Genomic DNA, 6899 nt, shown 5'->3' on the forward strand with positions numbered 1-6899 from the left:
CTCGAATGGGGAACATTTGGTTTTTCATTGCAGCTGTGGCCTAGTGTATAACACACATTGTTAACGTTTTAAAAATACTCCACTTTCTCCATAAGTTCCATTGTCAGTAGCTCAGCCCTTTAAATAAATAAATTAATAAATATATGTATATATATATATATATATATATATATATATATACGTATTTCTCGTCCAAACCTTTATATAGGTGAGTCTGTCCAATCAAATTAGATGTTGTTTAGATTCGACAGCACATACCCAATCAAATTACTGGATATTGAAAAAAAAAGGACTTGTTTAACGAGGCGTCAGTTTGTTTGATAAAAATGACACCAAAGGTAGTTTAATTCGGTTATAAAAACTATGAGGTGGTCAACAAACAAATTGCAGTATGTAAAAGTTGAAGATAACAGACGGAGACGCTACTTCGTTCGACATCTGAAGCTGCACAACGAAAGGTAAGTTTTAAATGAATGCTAACCTAAGTTTTTGTTAACTGTAGTTAAATCCACGAGGCAGTAAAATCACCAATAACATTACATCCTAATCAGGCTAATAAGTGCGGTTGTCTGAGGCAGTCATATCACACACCGTTTTGACTTGCTGTCAGACGGACTTTTCAGAGAGGAAAACAAAGTTACACTGATTGTTGTTCACACTCTCCAGCAAACCAGAGTCCACTGACAAAAACAGGAAGTTTAGCTTGCGGCAAACGTGAGATATTTTTGTTTATACATTTTTTTTTAATGCTATAATTTGATTAGAAACATGCAGAAAAGATAACATTTTTAAAAAATCAAAACTTTTCTTAAAAAAATTTTACCATCTGACCACGGCATGTGAAATTAGGATTTTATGCAAAAAATTTTTAAAAAAAATTAATTTTTAAAAAAAAAATGCTCCTTGCAGAAAAGATCACACGCATCTCTGTGTGTTTTGAATAGGAAAAATCATACCATGAACCACCATGCATGTTGAACAGAAAATTCTTCCTATAAAACTCCAAACAATCAGCAATGAAAAAGTGGAACTCAAAAAGAATGGGGTGCGATCCAATGGTCAGCTTGTCTCTGTACCAACTGTTTTGTAAAATTCAAAATGTTTTATAGTAAAAAAAACATTGGTCAGTAAAAAACACAGCAAATGTGTTTTCTGTTTTACATGTTACCAGACTTGTTTAGACAGTGTATCAACCAGTTGGCAGCAGGATACAGGAATCAGCATGAATCTGGTACCAGCGTTTTTCCTCTTACTGCATAGAGCACACATTTATCTACTGTATGTCTGTGTCTGACTCTACAGTTAATTAGAGAAGTTGGGAGCTTCATGCTGTTTAACCACAGTGGGACCTTCAGAGCTTCACATTTTCTCTGTGCCATTCACCAAGAATTCCTTCACTTTATTGAAGAATGGAGACATTTTTTACTGCATCCGGCTGCTGTGCCCTTGGTGCCAAATTCTCCAAACATCTACCAAATATGGAAAGAAACTCCAGAAGCTGCAAACCCCTTGCATGAAGCAGCTTTGTGAACAGCCGAAGAGAAAAAAAATAGAGGTGGGCATGAAGTAACTTCTTCCAGCAGCAGCTTTTCCATGTTCTGCGGAGTTTTTGAAAAATATGCATGATGTGAGTGTGGTATATAAACACAGATCTGCCTCATTGGTCACACTGCAAAATGTGTGAGTTGGTTTAACTTGAAATTTTAGCTAAGATGGCTCCCCTAAAATTTAGTTATCACAAAGTGTTTTCAAACGAACTCACTTCCATTTAATGTCAACATAATTAGGTTTTTAATTTGATCAACTTGTTTTCTTATCTGCATCAACTGTTGTTTATTAGTAGACCCAGTTTGAACACATTACTTTTACATATATCTTATATATATCTTTTCACCTCTATAATAGTATGTAAATGAACAATGTGATTTTAATGTTCTAACAGATATTAAATGTAGTTTTATTTATCCAGCCTACTGAAAGTCACACATGTCTAATCAAAATAATTATAACTGTAATCAATCCATGGTTTCATGTTTGTCTCATAAGCTTATTTAAAAAAACAAATCCAAAAACAGACTCATCACATTCAGCGTTTAATGACTTCTGTCACATGCAAAACATTTCAGTGTTGTGTTGGATAAGTGTGTACAAAAAGACAGAGCCATTACCCTGGCAACAGCACTCAGGAGAGCCCTCAGCCCAGTCAGTCACTTTTTAGCTCTAGTACATCAGATGTATCAATGACATCAGCCCCATCTTTTAATATTATGACACAATTTTTATTACTCATGTTGATTATTGTGAAAACATGTAAACAAACGTGGGATTGGTCCAGAGAACAACTGCCCTTTCTCTTTGTCCAGAGTCCTTCAGGAGAAAGAAGTGGACAGGAGACAAAATCAGTTAATGTTGGACCTCATCTTATGTTTGGTTTTAAAAACAATGTTCAAATCCTTCAGCAAAGAAAATGACATTTTTAAGTTATTCTGTAAAAATAGACCAATATAACCAGACAAATACAAATATGTATCAAATATAAAAGGCAAATATGATCATGAAAAAGACAGGGATGTGAACATCATCATCATCTTATATTATCTTCAGTGTCTTTGTCATGATGTCAGTCTTGGCCTCAAGGAACCATTCAAGGTATCGGCCCAGGAAATTTCTAGGTCAGCACCAGAAAGATGATCAAATTCTGCTTCAAACCTGGAATATGTAGAGGAAGGAAAGACACTTTTATATGAATTAAACGACACATACAGTATTTGGACAAGAATAACTTGTATAACAATGAATCAATAATCTTCACCTTTAATGGTGTGGGGTTATTTTGACAGTGAAGCAGTAAATCTTTACCTTTGGGTCACCTTGGCTGATGGTGAATCCAAGTTTGAGGACTGAGCAAAAATCACTGACATTTTCAGGCATGCTGACCAATGGTAACTTTTCTACATCCTCATTGGTCAAGAAGGTGTGAAGCAGCATGATGTGGCCCCAACAAATCTATAAAAACAGAAGAACGTGAAAGGAAATCAGATATATACATATAGAGATTGAGTTTTGTAGACACTTTTTTCAAAAATCCCCAGTTTTTGAGATCAATGAAGCACATCTATCATCTGAATGGCTCTTGTGGTTGGATTTTTGTGTCTACTACTGTGTGTGTACTTTTGTAGCCACACTAAACCACTCCTCTGAGCAACGTCCTGACCTCAGCCAGCGTTTGGCGGAACCAAAGTAAGACCATTCCCTTAAATCTTTCTGCACGCAAAGAATGCAGACATAGCTCCAAGTCAAACCAGGATCACCCTCTCTCTCTCTGATACATCCATGTGCTGCTGATCGGGTTTCCTTTATTTCCCTTCCTCAGTTTTAAACAAAGTTCTGTCTGTGATCTGTCTCTGAACATGTTCTTCTAAAAGTGGTTTCTGTCTCTGTTACTCTCTCTCACACATACACTCTAACCCTGTTTCCTTCCCTCTCCTCCCTCCTGCTCACAGTCATGGACAGATCCAGATCCTCTCAGCTCCAGCGGCTCCACCCACCTGCAGATAAAAGCCTAGCCCTCGGAGCAGAACCGCTGTACGACGTCTGCCCCCAAACCCTCCGCACTCAGAGCTGTGTGATACTTTGCAGGCTGCAGAAAGGTAAGCCATGCTTATTGCAGAAATCAGTGTGTTCTTGTGCTTCAGCTCAGGGCTGATGAATGATCCTGAACAGGACTGTGACCGAAGTTAAAGTTTAATTTCTAAACGGGTTGAAAAGCACGTCTTTCTTATAGGACAGAAACCAACTTATCGACTTAAAATATTATTGCCATTCTCTTTCCCAGACTTTTCTTCAATGCTGAGACTTGGTTTGACAAATGTTATACTGCAAAGACAAGGCTGGAGAGTGAAAAACTGTGGTACAACATCTTGATAGAATTAAGCACCAGTTAATGGAATTTTAGACTTTTTTTTACACAGAAGGAAAAAATGCACTTTTTGGTCCAGTGTTTGGAACAGAGAAGCAGTCAGTGCTGTAGCATTTTTTTTACTATTCCACAAGAAGAGGATTGAAATACAGAGTCTTTCTGGCAGCAAGTGTTTTCTCAGAGATGGAAAGTTTCAGAGAAACTTCAGACAATTTTTGTGTCTGAGAGAAAGGCAGAATTTCTGAAGATTTGCTGACTGACCTCTGAGCACTCGTCCATGGTGGATTATTTCACAGTGCACCTGCCAAGAAAACATTTGGGAATCCCTGCTTCACAGCCATATTGTATTTATCACACTGTTCAACACATCAACATCTAAAACCAGACACATTTTCTTAGTTGAACGTGACATTACCACAGTTATGTTTTAGTTTCAGTTGACAAATAAAGATAAGAATGTTTGACACAGTAGTAGGACAGTGGTCAGCCCTAAAACTGTTATTTTTTATTTCTGTTTCACCAGAAATAAACAAACAAACAAAACTGCTAGAATATTGCAAAAATCCAGCCTGAAATAAAAGTCTTCCTAATGGTTAGCCATGGAGTAAGCTACTTACACAGGAGTTAGCTAAGCTACGTAGCTCTATAAGTGGCAAGGAGACAGTTGCAAATTAGTCCTAAACTTGCTGAAGACTAAGTGTAACAATGAAAATTGCAATTAATAAATAAAAAAGAAAAGCAAAAACGTGATGGAAACGCCCTAAAAGTAAAAAACAAACAAACAAAAAATCAATAATAATCATAATCTTAATAATATTCTTAGCAGTAAATTTGATAGACTCCCTCCTGGTTCCTGTTTTATACTAACTAAACAGTACGACCAACATCAGTGCAATGAAAACATATCAGTTTTATGCAGATGTTAAAAAGCATCAGCGTCTTGGATCAAATGTTTACCTGCTCACACTGACATCAGGTGTTTACACTCCACCAGACCTCCCAAGATGCATTTGTGCATTTATATTTACAGTTCCCAAACATGTGGATTTTAATATTAATACCTTTAAATGACCAAAAAGTTTGTTAACAAAGACTCTGAGTGATGTGAATAAGCCTAGCTTTATCTACATTCAATGTACTTTATTGTGTATTACTGCATTTACAGCTAGTACACAACTGAGGAAAAGCAGACTTTGCCCACTAGGTGGAGGAAGTGGGGCCGTTATTCAACTGGGTGGTCCGGTTTGAGTCTTTTCTCAGATGCTCAGGACTGGCTTAAGATAAGCAAAAATAAATAATAAATAATAATAAAGTAATAATTAGTAAGAAAAAAAACAAAATTGAGATGACTTTAAGCTACACTATATCTTTCAGTTCTGTTTAAGATCATTTTAGTGTAAAACATTTAACCATTCTGCAGATAAACAAAAAATTCAAATAAAAATACAGATAGAACTGAGGGTCCCAGTGGTAAGGTTGGTGCTCTAAGATCCTCCCTGTACCTGTGTTCTGTTGGTGGTATAAAAGTAAGACCAAGTAGTATTGTAATACTACTGCTTTGGTATTTAATATTCATTAAATAATGGATGAGCAACAGCTAAAAAATACAGTCAAAACAGAGAAAAAAGAATTAGCTGTGCTGATGTATATCTTTGTATATAATTAACTTTTAAACATCACTACCATATTTTTATTTTTAGATCAATAACAACAAATAAATACAAAAGATTTCAAGTGCATTCAAATTAAAACTCAAGTATTTTTATTTTAAACATTTTGGCAAATTTTTCTTAATCTAATCCTTAATAAATTGTATCTGACATGTAGTAATATCCGTTTAATACTATGAGCAAGTTTTTTTTTTTATCTACCTTTACCTCTGGGCTAACATTAGTTTCTGCCTTCTTATCTACACTACTTTGTACCCTCTTATCTGTTACTGGTTCATGGTTTCTAGAGTGGTTCCACTGGCTAATGCTGTGCTCGTTGTTGCCTGAGCTTGTACTCCGGGCCAGGGGTAACTGAGCCCTGAACATCTTGGTGACATTGATTTGTTTTGGTAGTTGGATGAGTTGCACCATGATGGGTGGATACTGTTCTGAAAATCAAAAAAACATGTTCAGTGACTGTCTCTAACTTTTGGTTGTGTCTCTACGGACTTCTTCTGTGTGCGATTAAGAACCTTTTTAAATTAAGTTTTGATTGACACATGCTTGTAGTTTAACAAACAGAGCTGCAGCTTTGAGCTGCAGCCGGCTGTACTTCCTGAGAAGCTCCCAGACATTAGTTACATCACAGAGAGTGTGTCTGCAGACGTATTAGAATGTGGGAGGACCCGTGGTCACCTCAGTGGGCGGTGTTTATGTGACACCAGTGACAATGTTTCTTCATCATGCACCTGCAGCTTCTCCGTCTGGAGACCGTGCTACCCCTACTTCACAGCTTCAACAAAAATTACACAAAATCCAAATCCAAATGTATGTTTTTTACACTGTAAATCAGAAGGCATTCGTGTTTCTCTCACCTAAGCTGCTATCTGGTTGTGCAGAAAGAGTTGTAAATGTTCCATCCTTGAATTATGGCATTAAATTTTACAGATTTATTACAAAATATTCCAAATCTAAACAGAGTCATAGTCCCTTATTGAGCCTCGTAAATACTTTACCGCAAAAACATCTGGAGGACAGGAAAAAGGACTCATATTTTTCTCTGAGTGGCGGATTTTATGCTGTGACTGTGTAAAGCATTAGGCCTCGGCAAACTGTCACTGTACGTATAAATATCCATACATCTGTCGAGGGTGAAGCAATATGTGCTGCGTTAGATACAAAGGTCTCAATTCATTAAATTTGAACAATTGAAAACATCATGACTGATTCACTGATATTCACCAGTGGCTGGTTATTCTGCTCCTGTGGAGAACTCACTGTCATGCTTTATTTATTTTTTCTTCTTTCAATTTTGCTTTTATCTGATCAGA

General features: G+C 36.5%; 1 protein-coding gene across 1 annotated transcript in view; it reads left to right on the top strand.

The window, feature by feature from the left end:
- Nucleotides 1–263: 263 nt before the first annotated feature.
- LOC103389234 (collagen alpha-1(VIII) chain-like) overlaps nt 264–6899 on the top strand; it is an 18211-nt gene continuing 11575 nt past the window's right edge. Inside the window, exons 1-3 of the mRNA XM_017038542.2 lie at nt 264–458; nt 1303–1555; nt 3504–3650. The gene's annotated coding sequence lies outside the window, so the exon portion shown is untranslated. The remainder of the gene's footprint in view (nt 459–1302; nt 1556–3503; nt 3651–6899) is intronic.

This window comes from Cynoglossus semilaevis, chromosome 14 (assembly GCF_000523025.1).
Source record: "Cynoglossus semilaevis isolate Cse_v1.0 chromosome 14, Cse_v1.0, whole genome shotgun sequence".
NCBI lineage: Eukaryota > Metazoa > Chordata > Actinopteri > Pleuronectiformes > Cynoglossidae > Cynoglossus > Cynoglossus semilaevis.